Raw genomic sequence first — 20191 nt, 5'->3', positions numbered from 1 at the left:
GAATTCAATGATGAACTGCCTTTAACTATCATTTTTGCATTATTGACACTGTTTTCCTAATGAATGTTGTTCAGTTGCTTTGACGGAATGTATTTTGTTTAAAGCACTATATAAATAAAGGTGACTTTGACTTTGACAGGAATCTGCCAAAAAAAACTGAACCCCCGTGGTGAGTAAAAAAAAACAGATCCCTTGAATGCATACAACACTATTTAATTCAGAAAACCGTCATTTTGGATAATTCTTGTTTTGCCAAATTATTATCACATTGTTACAGTCGCAGACCTAAAGCAACAGGCCACTACAAGATCCTGCGCCCACACTGACCACATGTATGGAAAGTGCGCCACTGGCCAGTTTAAGGTGTCCAAATCACATTTGGTCTAACGGTTAGGATTCCTGGTTTTCACCCAGGCGGCCTGGGTTCGACTCCCGGTATGGGAGCGCATGCTTCTTTTTGCTTCCCTCCTCAAAAATACAGCACATCTTCCTGCACCAGATGTCGAGGTTCTGTCTAACACTTTGCCCCTTCGATAGCTCAGCTGGTAGAGCGGAGGACTGTAGGTTGGAGTCTTGGCAATCCTTAGGTCGCTGGCTCGAAGGAGGTCTTTTTTTCAAGTGTTCACCATTTTTTTGGTTTGGAGCTGGCTTTCTCGCAGCTGTTAGCAGAGCTTGAATTCGCAGTCCACAATTGGAAGCCAAAAGAGATTTCCCTGACCGGAAATCGAACTCGGGCCGCGGCAGTGAGAGCGCCGAATCCTAACCACTAGACCACCAGGGAGGGGCTGGTAGGCTTACCTACTGATAACAAGGTGAGAATAAGCAGACAGCAATGCTTGCCACTGTCACATCTAAAACCAACAACTCTGTAGCAATCAGGGGTCTTTACTATTGGTGGGCCAGTTATTCTTTGTTATGACAGCCAATCACGTTCCCGGCTGCAACCATGAAATTTATGTTTTAGCCAATCGGCGCTCGTATAGCAACCGCGAAGTAGCCAATCAGCGCTCGTATCGTAACTGCGAATTAGCCAATCAGCGCTCGTATTGCAACCGTGATTCCCCCCAGTAACAAGAGAGAAAGAAAGAAAGTGAAATTCAGCCAAGTATGGTGACCCATACTCAGAATTTGTGCTCTGCATTTAACCCATCCGAAATGCACACACACAGAGCAGTGAACACACACACACACTGTGAGCACACACCCGGAGCAGTGGGCAGCCATTTATGCTGCAGCGCCCAGGGAGCAGTTGGGGGTTCAATGCCTTGCTCAAGGGCACCTAAGTCATGGTATTGAAGGTGGAGAGAGAACTGTACCTACAATTCTCCACCCACCCACAATTCCTGCCGGCCCGGGACTCGAACTCACATCCTTTCAATTGGGAGTCCAACTCTCTAACCATTAGGCCACGACTTCCCAGACAACAAGCAATTAGCCAATCAGCGCTCATATTGCAACCGTGATTCCGCCCAGTAACAACAAGAAATTGACCAATCAGCGCTCGTTCCTCATCCGTGATTCTTCGTAGTAACAACAAGTTATCAACAACAATTGATAACGTCAAGAACCCCCGGAGACTTGCGGATCACGGCTGAAGAAGAAGATAACTGTCATCGATTAATTTCTAACCAACATTTGCAATGTAAGTGAATCTTTTATCAATAAAAAAGTAACACTTACAATACTGGTGCACAAATATGCATTAATTTATACTTAACGAATGCACAGATAATCATGAGTTAATGTAAACGAATGAAGGACTAACTTAAACCATTAATTAATGATTACTACATCAGCAACTAATAAACATTCTATATGTTTCATAGATAAATTGATAAATACAATTTTATTAGTTAAATTTACTTTAATGTATTAGTTCCTTAATAACATTATATTAACTAATGACGTAAATGTATATTTTAATTACTACAGTGGCCAAAGCTTTTTACTTCAACTTCCAGTTGTCAGCTTTAATTAATCATGAGCTAATGATTTTCAAAGGAATCATGTTATGACTTTACATGTTGAGGTAAAGAGCTATTAACATATTGTTAAAATGTTATTGTGGTTATGGATTTCTTTTTAATTAGTCATGTACCTCAACAAGTAAAGTTAAAGTAATAACATAATGATATCTTTACAAATTATTATCTAATGATTCATTATTGATATAATTTTACACTGTTAGTTAATATAATATGTTATTAAGGAATGGATACATTATGACACATTTAACTAATAACAACAATTTATTGATTTCTTTATCTATGAATCATATAAAATGTTCATTTGTTGCCAATGCAGTAATAATTAATAAATGGTTTGGTCCTTAATGAGTTATATATTAAGTCATGATTATCTGTGCATGAATTAAGCATGAATTAATGCATTTAATTGTATTTATTTATTGCATACTAGTGCCAGCATATTGTAAAGTGAGTTGTGTTTTTATGTTAAAATAAAAATAAAGTGTCAAATATATAAAGTTGTTTTGAATGAATAACCTGTAGTTCAGACAAGCTAATAATTCAGCTAATCAATGTAAAATATTATAATAAAAAAAAAGTATTTCATATTTTTGTAGATTAGTCGACCAAGCAGAATATAAAGTATATTAAGTTACAGTTTTACCAGCTGCAACATTAAAACGATTCTAACACATTAATGCATTACTTGTTATAATGCAATAATATAGTATGCATTATGCTTCTACTTTTAGTACTTTAAGTATATTTTGATTCTAGAATTTTGAATGTATGATCTTTACTTGTAATAGAGCAGACAAATTTGTGAAAAATTTGTCTTTAAAAAGGAGATCACATAGAATAGACTGAACTTTCCCTTCCCTGTCTCAGGTGGGACAAAAGTTATATTTTAATGTATAATAATTATCTGAAAAATTACCTCTTACTCTGGGATAATTCTGATATGTTAGCCAACATTTTTAGCCTGTAGGAAAATATATACACAAACAAAGCATAATATAAAATCAACATTAAAAGGTGATCATAAGTAAATATAGTTCACTTTTTTTAATTTAGATGGAACCTCGCTTCAGGAGACGGGCTGATGGAAGCCTGAATCTGACGGATACAGTGGAAGCGTCAAAGGTGAAGGAAGCCAACAAAGGAAAGTCATACACAAGACCCCTGCCCCCGGAGAAAGTGCTGGACAAAGCCAGGAAAAGTTTAAGTGAGCACCATGGAGATCTGTCTAACAGAAAGCACCTGTTGGGTTTCTTTGAAATCCAGTTTGGTGTATTTCGTGGGCAAACATTTAGGTGGGTGGCTGAAAATGCCCTGGGGTATGCTGCTTATCTGGTGGCAGCTATGAAGAGGGACCCCACAGGAGGCAGCAAAGACTCCCAAGAACATGCCCACAACAAGGGGAGTTTCAGGGAGTATATTGAGCTCTTTCCTTCTGGCAGAATTGCCATTGCCATGAAGGAAGAGCAATATGCTGGGAAAGCTCCCCAGCATGCTGCTGACTCCCAGCACTCTGCCCCCACAGAGTTCACCACCCCCACCCAGCACGCTACCACCACCCATACTTCTACTGCCTCTCTCCGCTCCCTCTTGGTTAGGAAGTTGCCTAACCAAAAAAACTTGAACAAGGCTGTAAAAAGACTGGTTTCCCCCCTCAAAGTCGCACCTTGTAAGCAAACATTTATTTGTATAACACTTTTTTGGTTTGTTTAGCATTTATTGCTGTTCAGTAGTCATGTTTATCTGTTTGTCCTGTGTTTTTTTTGTAGCTTTGGCCCAGGCACGTGCGCGGCCCTCAGCCACCCTCACCTGTCCGACTGTGTCCCTTGAGACAGCCACAGGACCCTCAGCCAACCTCACCTGTCCGACTGTGTCCCTTGAGACAGCCACAGGGCCCTCAGCCACCCTCACCTGTCCGACTGTGTCCCTTGAGACAGCCACAGGACCCTCAGCCACCCTCACCTGTCCGACTGTGTCCCTTGAGATAGATGACAGCACACTGCTGGCAGAGGCAGCTAAGTTTGAGGAGTCATATGTGGCATGTAAGTCTATACTTATTTAAAGTATTCAACGTTTCCTTTCCAGGGATAATAAAGTAAAGTGAAGCAATGTGAGTTTGTTTATATATGTGTTTATTTTCTGTTTTTCTATTTTATTTTATTTTTTCAGCAAGACGAGTCTGTCTTCCTGCTGGATGGACACACACCCTGCCTGAAGTGGACCAGAGGTGGATCTCCAAGGCCCTGTTCAGGTGGACAGCACAGGGGCATCCTGAGCTGGTATTTAGTAGGGTGAACAAACTTTGGTGGTATCCTCCACCGGTGCCACTGAAGACCAGTAATTCTCCTTCCTTGGAGAATTACTTTGGCCATCGCCTGCTGCTCTGGATGCCACGAAAACTGTGGCAAGTGAAGCTGACTTGTCCGCATCCAGACTGTCAAAAAGAACCAGACTGCATCAAAAGATCAGGCAGGTGGTTGCCATGGGTGAGATGTACTTTGTGGCATCTGAGTACCTTGCCTGCCGAAGATGTAAAAGGAAGGTCATCAGCTGGAGCCATGATCTCGTTTCCCAGCTCGACATTGGCCACAGGGTGCTGTTCCTTTGCATTCTTACTTCAAAACTTGCATGTGACTTTGAGGTAGTAACTTTGATGCGTCAGCGTGGGCTGGGAAACAGCAGCAGCCAGATCCAGCGCAAGCTACAGGAGCGTCATGTTGATGTCTGGTTGCAAACGACAGTCCAGTAACTGACAGATTGCAAGGGGATTGCCAGTGCTGTCACGTCGAGCCTAATCCTGCCTGTGACATTTGAACCTGCTCCTTCAATGCCTTCTATACCCAAGCACCGATGGCTGATGCAGGTGTATGCCCAGGATGTCCTGCAAAGGCTGGATGAGGTCAAGGCCACTATAACATCACAATATGGTCGAATCTTAAAAAAGGATTCTACCAAAAAAGTGGCCAGAAAACTAGCAGGACGCAGCTATGGCACTGCTACTTGGGCAACTAATGTTGGCAATGAGCATGGACAGGTGATCATGTCCGTGCTCACAGCGAGCGAAGGTTTTGGTCTGGGGCCAATGATAGAAGGCCTTATCAAGCGATACAGAGTGGCTGGGGTGGCTCCTCCCGAAGTGCTGTATGTCGACCGAGACTGCTGTGGCAACACTCTTTTGAGGAGGATGTTTGAAGAGTGGGGGCAAATGACCATCCGGTTAGATGTCTGGCACTTCATGCGAAGGTTTGCTGTCGGCTGCACCACCGACTCTCACCAGTTATATGCCACATTTATGAGTGGCCTCAGCCATTGTATTTTCATGTGGGACCAGGTCGACCTGGCTGCCCTGAAGACGGCTAAGCAAGCAGAGCTGGAAGCTGATGGGAAACCATCACCCGAGGCTGATGTGCTGCGCTTTATCAGTCGTAGCGAGCTAGCGCTACATTGCAGGAGAACCACTCGCGGGACCAAAGAGACCCTGGCGCTGATTGAGAGCCATGTTCAGGCCTTTGATGGAGATGCTGGTCGTGACACTCTGGGAGTCCCACTAATAAACTCAGCCCGCATGAGAGAGATTTTAAAGTCCCAGCGGAAGCATGTGGCCTGCATCCAGGATCCTGCCGGTGTGCAGCTCTACATGCAGACGGGTACTGTACTGAAGGGAGGGCACCGCGTGCCAACATACCGCTGTGCCAGAGGTTCCACTTCACTTGAGTCATTTCACTTGCACCTTAACAGATTCATCCCAGTTTAATAAATTATTTAACTGAATTATTAAATTAAGATATGATTTATACTGAAATAATTATGAGAATTGCAAGAACAGCTATTTGTGTATTTATATGAAATTTTTGTTCTGTGAATTTATTATTGTTTTTTTTTCATTTATAGGCACGCTGGCAAGTGACACCTTCTTTCAGGCATATCTTTTGGATGGGCTTGCAAGGTGGAATGAGGACCGGGCTGTGGCAGCAACAACTAATCAGCAGCAACCACATTCCTACAACCATCTTCTGCGTCATGCTGTCAACACTCTTGCAGAGGAGCTTATGGGCATGAAAATCATTCCTTATGTTGGGCCAAGAAAGTACACTGGTATATAACAATTTTTTTTTTGTTTTTAGTGACACTTTAATTTAAGTATAAACCACTGAACCACTAATTTATAATATAATATTATGGTATGTTATCTAATTGTCAATGTTTTTCTATTTTAAAGGTGAGCTTATTGGAGTGGAATATCTTTACCAGCAAACTGGTAAAGTTCTGCAGGACTACAAGTTGGCCATTGAAGAGTCAGAGACCACTGAGGTTGGTATAGAGGTGGATGAAGGTTATGCTGAACTTGAGGAGTTTCAGGACATCACTGTCCCCACCTTTGACACTGAACGGACACCTGCTGCCTCTTCACAAGCATCAGTGTCTGCAGCGTCTGCAGCATCATCTCCAACTCCTCCAGCAACCAGCCCCACGTCATCACTGTTTGTGGTCCCTCCATCACCAGTGTCATCTCCTGTCAGCAGCTCACTGCACACTCAATCAAATCTAGGACTCTTTCCTGGAGCACATAGCTGTGAGTTTTACCAAAGTATTCATAAAGATTTCGGTATTTGTTATCACACTAACTATAAATTTGTATTTATCACATTGAAAGGCATAAATACAAATTTCAAATCAATATTGACCTTTTTGATGTTGTCCCAGTGGACCGATTATCTGCAGAAACGGATCATCCAACATCGGAAGAGAACACTTCACATGATGTAAGGGCCCAGTTTATTTTTTATTTACATTTACATGTATGTAAACATAATCTGGGTTACATTGAATGTGCTTTCATGTGAATATTTGTTTTCATTGATGCTATCAAAAGTTCCTAAATTATCTTTCATTTTAGGATTCGGTTGGACCTGATAATATTGAGGGGTATGGAGCCGTGCAGGACTTGGCAGAGTTCTTGGTTGGCCTCAGAGACCACCGTCTGGCTTTGTCGGGAGAAGAGTGCATCAAGATCATCTCCCTATGGCAGGCATTGGGGGAGTATGACAGGAAAAAGACCATTTACCCACCACGTCACCAAACCAACCTAAAACAGGGACGATTCAGGGCCACTAAGAAGATTGTGGCCCCAGGTGTGGAGAGCACCAAAAGGTATATTATATTTAGTAAACAGGGTTTAAAAATTGTTTTGTAATATATATATATATATATATATATATATATATATATATATATATATATATATATATATATATCTGAAACTGGCTGAAATATCACCTACAACTTTTTTTGTTTAGTAACCTGACACCTTCATGACTAGCTTATCTTGGTTATAACATAAATTATTAGTTGTGATTTACATTTAATTCTGACTATATATATTAGGTTGCTAAGTATGTTACATTGCTATGGACACAGTTACAACCGTACACTGGAATAATTAATTTAGCAGAAACAAAGCAATCATTTCTTAAATCGGTAAAATCATTTTGTATCAATATGTTGTGTCAAATAATTTGTCTTTTACTGTACTTTAGTAAGTAGCCATGTAATAAACGGGATAATATGCAGTCATTATTGTGAATAAAATCTGACAGGCTGACTAACAACACCCTGTAATAATTCCACAACACAGTAATCCAGTAGAGACCTGATTTATTGATATGACATTTCAACATCAATCTAAAAACAAAACAAAGAAAGAAAACATAACTATGGGCAGATATTATCAATGAACATTTAGACAACACAAAGCAAAACAGACAGAATAGGTAAGGGAAAATAAAAATAAGATCACACAATGAAAACAATCTTACATTAATAATATGTATCCTGTTGTAATTTGCAGGTGTTTCGTTGGGGCTCATAGTCCTGCACAGTGGCCTGACTGCAACCGAGTGGTGGAGGCCATTTTCACAAGGCTCTGTGCTCTCTACCCAAACGCGGTGCGCTGTGACGGAGTAAGGGTGTCCCGCTTCACTGTTGTAGCACGTGCTTACAAGCACATCCGAGAGTGCATCCTCACTAATGCTAAGGTGATGAGTGAGACACCATCCAGCTCCCAGAAGTGAACGCTGCAACAGTCACACAATGGTGAGTAAATAAGCATTGTCACCGCTAAGCCTAAACTTAAAGCAGCTAAGGGCGAATGTTACACGGAAACTTTTTTTGATAAATGCTGCTGGGCAACTTTGGTTAATATTGCCATCAACAGGCAACCAGGCAAGACACAGAGCGCAAGATTGATCTGAAGTATCCAGATTGAAATTTGTTACCCATTCTCAGTGGGGAACGTACCCAAGAAACACTTCTCAAAATTTTTTGTATCATCAGCCTCAATGTAACCATGGCTGGTTTGCAGGTCTAGAAACAAATCAACAAGAGTTCAACTTCTGTTTTCTTCTTCATTATGAAAGATAAGATTTATGACATGGATCAGCTGTCTTCAGCAGACTGCAAGAATCAATAATTCATAATACAATGTTAATCTCAATAAAGTAGCCATTTCACAAAAGCAGTAATACATTAGACGACTGCTGTGTGATCTCAGCTGTGTCATGCTGCTGCGTCATAGTCATGACAAATAGTAGTTGATCTTTTGTATTGCTTAAATGTTTATTAATATCTGTCGTTTTATGTTTCCCAGGTTCAGCAGGCGTGGCAAGTCACAGGAACAAGAGATTTTGAAGCAGTGTATCCAAGCCCCAGACGCACCCATGGCATCCTCTACAGTGCCAGGTACCTCACAGGTGATGTTCTTCAACTTCCCTTTACCTTCAGCTCTGCAACCATCAGCTCAGACACAGACATCCGGTCAAGATGTTCCTTACTCCACTCAGCAATACAGAAAGAGAAAACTGGAGAGGGAGCGCACTGGAACTGTAACAAGAAAATAATTGAAGAAGACAGATGTCATTCTTTGCAGAAAGTGTAACAAAGAGAGAAAGCCACCATCACATCTTCAGTACTTTGGCAACTGGTTCTGCAAAGAGTCTGAGACTCAATCATATGGTGAATGGAGGGCTGTGCTGCAGGAACGAGGTTATAGAAGAAAAAAAAGGGGAATGGCAACCCTCCAGCTTCTTAAAACTGCTATTTCAGCACATTATATTTTTATTTGGTTAATGTTTGCTTTATAGTGCAATTTACAAGTCTCCAACAATGACAGCTGTCTATGTGTAATTACTGTGTGTTTCCTCTGCTGCATGCCTCTGTTGGAAAAATATTTCATACCATTATATATATATGGTATGTTTATGTTTTTATTATTATCATTATTTTGTTTTTGGTATATTTGATTTACTATTTTTTTAGGGGCGAATATGTCATAATTGCGCTACTATGGTCCATTTTTGTTTTGATTTACTTTTTTTTGGCTAATATGTCAAAATTGCACTACTGTGGTAAATGTTTGTCTTGGTTTACTATTTATTATTTTCTTAGTCTGATGTCAAAATTGCACTGCAAATGTTTGTTTTGGATTGATATTTATTATATTTGTACACTGATATGTAAAAAGTTTACTACTGTGGTAAACATTTTTGGTTTACTGTTTATTATTTTTAATTGATGTGTCAAAATTGCACTACTGTTCTAAATGTTTTATTGGCTTTAAAATGTATATGGAGATTAAAAGGGGTGTTAATATTTGCCCTCACACTATTGTTATTGTGTTTGTTTTGGTTTGATATTTATTATGTTTTTTAAACTGATATGTAAACATTTTACTACGGTGGTAAACATTTTTGGTTTACTGTTTATTATTTTTAATTGATGTGTCAAAATTGCACTACTGTTCTAAATGTTTTATTGGCTTTAAAATGTATATGGAGATTAAAAGGTTTGTTAATATTTGCCCTCACACTATTGTTATTGTGTTTGTTTTGGTTTGATATTTATTATATTTTTTTAAACTGATATGTAAACATTTTACTACTGTGGTAAACATTTTTGGTTTACTGTTTATTATTTTTAATTGATGTGTCAAAATTGCACTACTGTTCTAAATGTTTTATTGGCTTTAAAATATATATGGAGATTAAAAGGATTGTTAATATTTGCCCTCACACTATTGTTATTGTGCCTTTTTGTATTCTCACAATATTTGTACATGCATATATATTTGCACTGCTGTTATAATTTTTTTATTGACTTTATATTTGCAAATAAAAAGGGTTGTTAATCTTAATCTTTGCACTAGCAATGTTTTTGTGCCTATTTCTCACTGTATTTGAAGTTGCAAATTTTTTTAAGTATTCCAGTATTACATAACATTAAAACACACACACACAAAAACAGGGACTTTCAGAAAATATAAAGATATAATGTTATACTGTAAAAAATAATATACTGTAAAAAATGAGTTAGTTAGCGCTGCGTTATTCATGTATTTTGTTGTGAAAATGCACAAAAACACAAATCATGTATTTGTTGCAATGAATATTCACGTTTTGTCTGTCAAATCATTTCGACTTTTTTATCCGGTGACAGCTTGATGCTTTTGTCCATATAAGGTATTTCCTGTAGCGTGCGTCACATAGTGGTCACGAGCTGGTACTTTTACGAGTCTGTTTTGGACTTTATGCGAGAGAGCGCCCTCCGGTGTCCGGTATGAATGAAACATACATAACGTGAGAGTGTTTACTTTGGACAGTTCCCAAATTAAAGTGGGGGGACGAATTTACGTTCGATTAAATTACGGGGGAGAATGATGATTACGTACGCGTGCATCAGCAGCGTCAAAGCGGACACATTCCAGGAATTCCATCACTGTTCGGAGTGGGCCGCGAACTCGCGTCCCTGTGCGTCTTTTAGGATCTTTACCTCAACTAATGGGCGCCGGCCTTGGCGCAATGGATAGCGCGTCTGACTACGGATCTGAAGATTCTAGTTTCGACTCCTGGCTGGCTCGCTCTGTGCTTGTTTTTCTCCGACTTATTTTGTTGTTGTGTTTTTTTTTCTCTTCTCCAAAATCCAGAAGAAAAGGCAAATCTTCAGGCATTCTTCTTTTTTTCCAAAAAAGATGTCCATTCTGCACACCCTTTCCGATGTCTAGGGAAGACACGGACATGCTTCGGTATTGCCATTTGTCTCACAAGCACTCCGACAAGCTCGGCGATTAAAGGGGAAATAAACTGCAGGCTGGCAGCCAGTTGATTTTCGAATGAACAATTTCATCGCTACTCTGTAACTGCTTCATTACTTTGAAGGGTGTAATGCCATGTGGTTTTGATGTAACGGGCTTGCCATTTTGAAGCCTTATCACTAATTGCCACCTGGACATTGAGAATAAATTGTAATCTGCATTGAACTGAATGAGCGAATAATCAGCAACTTTGCGGATAAAAAATTGGTCTCACTTTCATTATTAACCTCACAATATGTCAATTTTGTACCTTGACAGACCAACGATAGGCAGATTTTCATCTAGATTACGGTTGCAATGTGTGTTTTCAGATGCATGACACAAGTATTTTCACGTGGACAAGAGCTTAATTACCAGTTCAAGGTATCAATTCAGCAATCACAGGAATCTGCCAGAAAAAACTGAACCCCCGGGGTGAGTAAAAAAAAACAGATCCCTTGAATGCATACAACACTATATAATTCAGAAAACCGTCCTTTTGGATAATTCTTGTTTTGCCAAATTATTATCACATTGTTACAGTCGCAGACCTAAAGCAACAGGCCACTACAAGATCCTGCGCCCACACTGACCACATGTATGGAAAGTGCGCCAATGGCCAGTTTAAGGTGTCCAAATCCCATATGGTCTAGCGGTTAGGATTCCTGGTTTTCACCCAGGCGGCCCGGGTTAGACTCCCGGTATGGGAACGCATGCTCCTTTTTGATTCCCTCCTCAAAAATCCAGCACATCTTCCTGCCCCAGATGTCGAGGTTCTGTCTAACATTTTGCCCCTTTGATAGCTCAGCTGGTAGAGTGGAGGACTGTAGGTTGGAGTGTTGGCAATCCTTAGGTTGCCGGCTCGAAGGAGGTCTTTTTTTCAAGTGCTCACCATTTATTTTGGTTTGGAGCTGGCTTTCTCGCAGCTGTTAGCAGAGCTTGAATTCGCAGTCCACAATTGGAAGCCAAAAGAGCTTTCACTGACCGGGAATCGAACCCGGGACGGGGCAGTGAGAGCGGCGAATCCTAACCACTAGACCACCAGGGAGGGGCTGGTGGACTGGTGGGCTGGTGGGCTTACCTCCTGATAACAAGGTGAGAATAAGCAGACAGCAATGCTTGCCACTGTCTCATCTAAAACCAACAACTCTGTAGCAATCAGGGGTCTTTACTATTGGTGGGCCAGTGGCGCAATGGATAATGCGTCCGACTACGGATCAGAAGATTCTAGGTTGACCCCTGGCTGGCTCGCTCCGTGCTTGTTTTTCTTCAGCTTATTTTGTTGTTGTGTTTTTTTTTTCTTCTTCTCCAAAATCCAGAAGAAAAGGCAAATCTTCAGGCATTCTTCTTTTTTTTCCAAAAAAGACATATTCTGCACACCCTTTCCGATGTCTAGGGAAGACACGGACATGCTTCGGTATTGTCATTCGTCTCACAAGCACTCCGACAAGCTCGGCGATTAAAGGGGAAATAAACTGCAGGCTGGCAGCCAGTTGATTTTCGAATGAACAATTTCATTGCTACTCTGTAACTGCTTCATTACTTTGAAGGGTGTAATGCCATGTTGTTTTGATGTCACGGCCTTGCCATTTTGAAGCCTTATCACTAATTGCCACCTGGACATTGAGAATAAATTGTAATCTGCATTAAACTGAACGAGCGAATAATCAGCAACTTCACGGATTCAAAATATGTCAATTTTGTACTTTGACAGACCGATGAAAGTCAGATTTTCATCTAGATAACGGTTGCAATGTGTGTTTTCAGATGCATGACACAAGTATTTTCACCTGGACAAGAGCTTAATTACCAGTTCAAGGTATCAATTCAGCAATCACAGGAATCTGCCTAAATAAACTGAACTCCCGGGGTGAGTAAAAAAAAAACAGATACCTTGAATGCATACAACACTATATAATTCAGAAAACCGTCCTTATGGATAATTCTTGTTTTGCCAAATTATTATCACATTGTTACAGTCGCAGACCTAAAGCAACAGGCCACTACAAGATCCTGCGCCCACACGGACCACATGTATGGAAAGTGTGCCAGAAGCCAATGGCCAGTTTAAAGTTTCCAAATCCCATATGGTCTAGCGCTTAGGATTCCTGGTTTTCACCCAGGCGGCCCAGTTTTGACTCCCGGTATGGGAACGCATGCTCCTTTTTGATTCCCTCCTCAAAAATCCAGCACATCTTCCTGCACCAGAAGTGACTTTTTGGCCAGCAGTAGAGCTACAACACCGTGATATGTCGAGGTTCTGTCTAACACTTTGCCCCTTCGATAGCTCAGCTGGTAGAGCGGAGGACTGTAGGTTGGAGTGTTGGCAATCCTTAGGTCGCTGGTTCGACTCCGTCTCGAAGGAGGTCTTTTTTTCAAGTTCTCACCATTTTTTTGGTTTGGAGCTGGCTTTCTCGCAGCTGTTAGCAGAGCTTGAATTCGCAGTCCACAATTGGAAGCCAAAAGAGCTTTCCCTGACCGGGAATCGAACCCGAGCCGCGGCGGTTCAATAAAAGCAATAATAATTGCTTATTATTATCCAGCCTTTTAATCATAAACCAAAATATCACGGCCGACTCGAGTGATCATCTTGGGCGATCATCTTGATCATCTTGGGCGGAGCCATCTTGGGCGTGACCAATGTTTATGACTTCCTGATGACAATCCCCCACATCGTGTACATCATACAAGGGGTTGAGGGTGGGTCCAATCACTAAAACCAACAAAGACTACTACGCTACAGTTGCCTGCTGTGAACAATAAACTATACAATAAATCTATAAACCGGAAATTCATTGTGAATTAAAACATTACATCCGCATTCGACGACAAAGTTCTATATCGATTAGGGCCAAAGTTTCGAATCGAATTCTGAAAAAGTCGTCTGACGCTGCACAAAGACCCATGCAGGGTAAATGGAGCTGCGCTGTTGAGGTCGAAAAACTGGATTGCGCCGCGGGAAACACATGTTCTGTAAAAGACATTATCGACCCTGTTTTTAAACTACACTACAGAGGACAGATGATCGGTCTGATGCAAAAGATCATCACGGCGGAATGCGACCCAAATCACGATTGTACGGGCGATAGCAAGCGGGAAAAAAATCTCAGTAGCCAAATGAAACTTGTAAGAAGTCTGAAATATACATGGCCTGATTTGACGAGTATATTTTTAACTGGGATGGACCCGGTGTATGTTTCACGTAAAATTCTGGAAGTGATGTCTGAATGTGAAGATGAGATGGACGTTAATGACGTTCTCTATCTGTGTACATCTGTAACAGATCAATGTGTGCTGTTGGCTTCCAAAAATTATGATTCTATGACCTGTGAAATTGTTGCATCGTTGGTTGATTTTATATTGGAGCAAAACATGTTAATCTGCAGAGATTTTCTATTCTGGTTAGATTCCCTGTAATGTCATATTTGTTTTTAATGACAATTTGATCATTTTCTTCACTACATCAATGTATAGTCAACAATATAGTGTTGAAATAAAAGATTGATCCACTTCACTCGCTATTCTGTTCTCTGAGTTCAGAAACTTTTTGGTTTGTTTGTTAACAATTCAATAATAATAAGCAACATATCTTATATCTGATATAAACTAGGATAATATAATGATGTTAAGTAAACGTCTCGAATGAAGACGATGTTTAAAGCAATATTTTAATACCCAAATTCACAGAAATATTGCTTGGTATGAACAAAGAGACCCACTTACACGAGACCAAAAACTGGGAAAACGAGTCGTATAGGCCCTAAGCGCAAGACCAAACCATTGCAATTAGGATGGTGAAAACTACGGTAAACAGATTCAAACAGAAAGAGCAAACAAAATCATGGAAACATATTGTTCTGGTTTCAAAGTGTAACGCTATGAAAAACATTGCGGTTTATATCTATTTATATGTGTGTGTGTGTGTGTAAAGTTCTCTAACTTGCTCTATTCTTTTTTATTCAATCTGTTTTCTTTTTATTTATTATATTATTTAAATGCCCATGCTTCGTGTACTGTGTTAACCTAACTGAGACTTGTTATAACACTTATATACCATTGCTCTTTTTGTTGTTTTGATTGCTTCCACCGTCCTCATCTGTAAGTCGCTTTGGATAAAAGCGTCTGCTAAATGAATAAAGGTAAACGTAAATATCTCACCACTCTAACAAATTTTGGGTGTACTTAGCAGGGGCTATTGTGTCTTTAGGGTATATTGTACTTATTGTCATTATGGATATTTGTACGCTTATTTTCATTTCGACATCTTAATGAACACTTACACAATTTGTCTTCGTTTGAGTAGCTAACGTTACTCGACGGTCACATTTAAGTTTTCACTGCTTACACTCACCAAAAACACCTGAAATCTGTAACTCTGTCATAATTAGGTTAGTTAAAAATACAAAAATTTAATTCCTGACACCTTTGTAACTGACTAAAAACCGATGTTTAAGCTAAACAAATGACAGAGGCACTGTGCCTAAAACTGCGAACACAAACATCACTAACTTAAATGAGCAAAATACAATAACCACCAATATGTGTTCACACAGTTAACTTTATTTAGATGATTCAGCATTAACTTAAATGAACAGATGATAATGATCACCAATATGTGTTCACACAATACATTTATTTAGATGATTCACGGAAATAAAACGACTCTTGAGTTGTTAGAAGAAAGAAAAATGTGTACTGACATAACTGCGAAAATGACTTAAGGGCCCTATGAATCGGTTCATTGAACCAAACTGTCCAAATGAATCATTTTCAGAAGTGAATCGGACTTTGCATCAGTAAAACAGATCACAGAAAAGAGCTTTGCAAAGGTGTATGATGGGTATTGTAGTTCCCTGACCTGAAGATCTACATAGCTTGAATGAGGTATTAGTTAAATCTATTAAATTGAACCCCTTTGTAAAACAAAAACATATAATACATATAATAACAATAAATAACTGTTAACACATATTTAGACTAAACGACTATATTCAAGAATAATACGATATACTGTACATGTGCTAAAACAGGCTAAAATAGGGTTGGCTATGCTGTAATGGAGCAACCGTTGTTATGTTATCTTGTGAACCATTAGGATGCGTGTGTCCTGAAACCAAATAATTGTCTTTATCTTTAGAAAAAGACAATCGTGTCCTGCTGCTGTGGTCTGAATATCCAGTCTGTCTCCATCAGGAAATGATGAAGACCCATCATCAGACCCTGTTCTGGAGATTGTGTGTATGTTTGTTTATTTTACAGACATATTTCATTATAAAACTAGGTAAGCAGGGCCTTGTAATAATATGGTAAACATGTCATAAGTCGGTCAATCGTGCATCCAGAGTTTATCTTACTACATCTCTATAATAAATTTCTGCAACGGCTATACTTGTCACGGTGCTTTCAAGTCGGGGTCTGGTGGTTGTTTTAAGAGCAAACCCTTGTTTGCCAAACTAGTGTTAAGCGACACTGTCCGCATTTTTAAAGTTAAAGAGGATAATGAACACTTTCACAATCTATTATTGACAGAATGCATAAGCAGTGTTAGGGTCAACTAGTTACATATAGCTAAATTATATCATTTGATTACAAAAATAAAATGTAATCAGTTACAGTCACAGAAAAAATTATTAAATTGCGGTTAATTATGAAAATGTTACATCTGAATATTTTTTCACACACGTACAGATTTAATTGATATATTTCGTAAACCACCTTAACTAACTCTAACTACTCTATGTATTTAATCTCCAAGCAAATCTGATTTTGTGGTGGTTGTGCTTTAAAATGAAATCACGATCACAATCCTAATTTAAGTGATGAAGAATTTTGAAAAGTCTGATGGTCATTAGTTGTTGAGCACTGTTAACCCCGTCCTGTTTACACGTTTCAAAAGATTAACGGTTGAAAACATTACAAGTCTTAAAACATGTAATCAAATGTTATCAGTTACATTACTTTTTTTAAAGAAATTTATATAGTTGTGCAACCTTTTAGATTTTAAATAGGTTCATTTGTGATCTATAACCTATTGCAAAGTTCATAGTAACTTCCCCAAAACTGTGCGTAAAATAATTCCCCCCAAGGTCTCAGTTACAGCTAAACGTTAAAACAAAAGCTTAAGGTCCTTGTCGGCAGTTTTGTGAGGAATGTGTGTGAAAACCGCGTGGTTTGAAAGAAAAATGTTTTAGCTTATATATGTGATTTTACTACAAACTATAAGCAATCTAACTAAGAAACCTAATATGTTTTTATTTATTTTTTATTTTCCAACCAAACCGGTTGTTCGCAGTTAAAAAGTCATAAGAATGTTTATTGTGTTTTGAAAAGAAAGTAAGTTATGATATATAAATAATATATTTTTTATTGTTTAACATCAACCACAATGCGTTTATGTATTTCTTCTGCTTCATGTATGCAACAGTTACCGTACACACATTCAAGAGAAATGCATAAACTCAGTTGTTTTAAACAATCTAAACCAACTAGTCTGTCATTAAAAAACTCTTAAATTTTTTTCTTCACGCATCTATTTTCATCTGTCTCTGGACTCTTGCTAAAACATTTGAGTGCTGACATGAATCCTACATGAAAGCTAAAAAATTATACTTTTTAAACTATTTAAAAAAAACATCATGGTTAACAACACCATTTGGAAAGTGATAAAGGCCATCTAATCTATTGTATAAAGTTCTGTGAGACATTTGTCGCAACAAACACTTTTGGTTTCAAAGAAAACTTATGACAACTCATTTTCAATCTAATATGGGTATTTTCGTGTTTGTGACCTATTTTGTTTGTTTGTTTGTGTATTTATGTACCTGTTTGAGTGTATATTTGTATTTGTTTGGTTACATGTTCATGTTTTCTGTATGTCTACATTTGTATCTGTGTGTGTGTGTGTGTTTGTTTATGATTGTATGGTTGTGTTTGCGTACTTGTTTGCATTCTCAGTACATCTATGTTGAGGTTGAAAGATCTATGGGTTAATAAAAATTATAAATGTAACTAAAACAAAACTAAATTAATTTGAATTAAACTACATTTTTCTATGGTCTGACTTGTTAAAAGATTTCACATCCTTTTGACCAGTAAATGAACTTTCAGCTAACCTTGCAATCATCATAAAGTCATAAAGTCGAAATTGTCATCCCTTTGATCACGGAATACACAAACAATTTTTTACTTTAGCTGACCAGCAGCACACCATTTACAACACCAGAACCCCGTTTACAGTCTTCGCTGACATGGTCGTAAAAGTTAACACAAAGACACCAGACGCGTTTCTACGCACTACTAGAGATGAAATATTTAGCCTTTCCTGTAATGTTGTAAAAGTTTCTTTGGCAAGAAAAGCCCATCTTGACATATCACATTCATTCCTGTTTAATATTTGTGTTTGCCTAAACGCATGTTTTAATTGATATAGCAATGATATAGCAATGATAGAAGTTAATATTGACAACATAAAAGACGTGTTCAAGGGTTTAGACTACTAAAGTATGTGTGAGTGACTTATTAAAATTAAATAAAACAACACTTTTTCCAACAAGGAATTTTGTTGAGATGAAAAAATTAAATCGTATAGGTAAACCTAATTTTATAGTAAAAACATCGGTCTAATATTAAAACCAGGTAGAATGTTTTCATCGAATGAGAACTGATGTGTTGTTATTAAAAACATGACTTTGTTTAATTCTTTTAACATACATTTAAACCTTTGCGACCAACGTTATTAGGGTGGTTGGGGAAGTGTTAGTGTGTGTTTTTTATTTTTTATTCGATGCTTTAAACATTAAAAACATAAAGACGTACATTACTGGTAGATTTACAAATACGGTCTGAGATTACACTCAATTTTTGTTCACACTCTGTACATCATAAAACAAAATAAATGTAAAATAAATAAAACACTTAAGAAAAAATAAAAATATAATGATAAAGAAAATGTAGTGGGGGGTAACAGATTTTCACATTAAGAAACCAAAGTCCTCTAATGAAGAATACAAAAGTCTTGGTTTGGGACTTTTCATGCCTTTTAACGCCCCCAAATACATCACAAATTCCACTTTAAACGCCACAAATCGTGGGGGACTTTTTGAAAAACATACATTTATGAATCTAGAATTTCGTGCCAGAAGTTAATAAGTTAATAAGAAGTTAGTAAGTGTGAGTGGCTTATTAAAATAAAATAAAACATCAAGGTCTTTTGTTTAGATTAAAAATAAAGAGCATAGAATACCAGAAAGTACATCTAATCATCCGTCCGTTTATACTACAGAAATGATTGTCATATTTTTGGCTCTTCAGTGGGGTTGAACACAGTAAAGTAGTCATATGTTCAGACTCATTTTCAGTACTATCAAGTTTAAAGAGTGGTGAAGCTTCTACTAGACAAAGCATTTTGTCACACATTTTACAGAGTTTGTTCAGAATACAAAAAATAACAAAGATTTATTTTTGTATGGATATCCCACACATATAGTTGATGAAAGTAGTGGACCAGATAAAAGTGGACCATTAAAATGTCAGACATCTTATTTAATACTCCAATGAGTAAATTAGAAATAAAAGGTCTAATTAAAAATAAATAAAAATAAAAAGATACGTGTCAAATTAAATGGGTTGGTTAGAATAAATGCCAGCATTTATATAATATTCAATGACCGGTTGGAAATGAATGGAGAATTTTTGGGAATAGAAGAGAAGATCTCGCCATAGAATTGGACACATTGCACTTTATCAGTCATTATTTATAAGATAAAATACATGTGTCTGGACTTTGTGTTAAATGTGATATTGTGAAACAGTTGAACCTATTTTAATAAAATGTAAAAGACATGACAACGAAAGATTACAACTTACAGAAGCATTTAATATAGCAATAAATCAGATCTCATTTTAGATTTTGTTAAATAAAGATGTGGCTATAGAAATGTTTCACAGAATAAGCATGGGGGAAGGAAAGTATGTGTGTGTGTGTGTTTTATATATATATAACACCCTTTGAAATTAGTTAGTTTCACAAGCCAGTTACAAGCATTTCAAAACCTGTTAGATGTTTTTACAACCGCTTGATGTC

At 38.2% G+C, this 20191-nt stretch overlaps 1 non-coding gene across 1 annotated transcript; it reads left to right on the top strand.

Moving 5' to 3' along the window:
• The first annotated feature begins 11747 nt into the window (after nt 1-11747).
• On the top strand, nt 11748-11819 carry trnae-uuc (transfer RNA glutamic acid (anticodon UUC)). The gene has a single exon. It is a non-coding gene; the product is annotated as a tRNA-Glu (tRNA).
• The last annotated feature ends 8372 nt before the right edge of the window (nt 11820-20191 follow it).

Source organism: Carassius carassius, chromosome 38 (genome assembly GCF_963082965.1).
Source record: "Carassius carassius chromosome 38, fCarCar2.1, whole genome shotgun sequence".
NCBI classification, from domain to species: domain Eukaryota; kingdom Metazoa; phylum Chordata; class Actinopteri; order Cypriniformes; family Cyprinidae; genus Carassius; species Carassius carassius.
The sequence above is the reverse complement of the archived record's forward strand: the minus strand, read 5'-3'. Positions and strand labels throughout refer to the sequence as shown.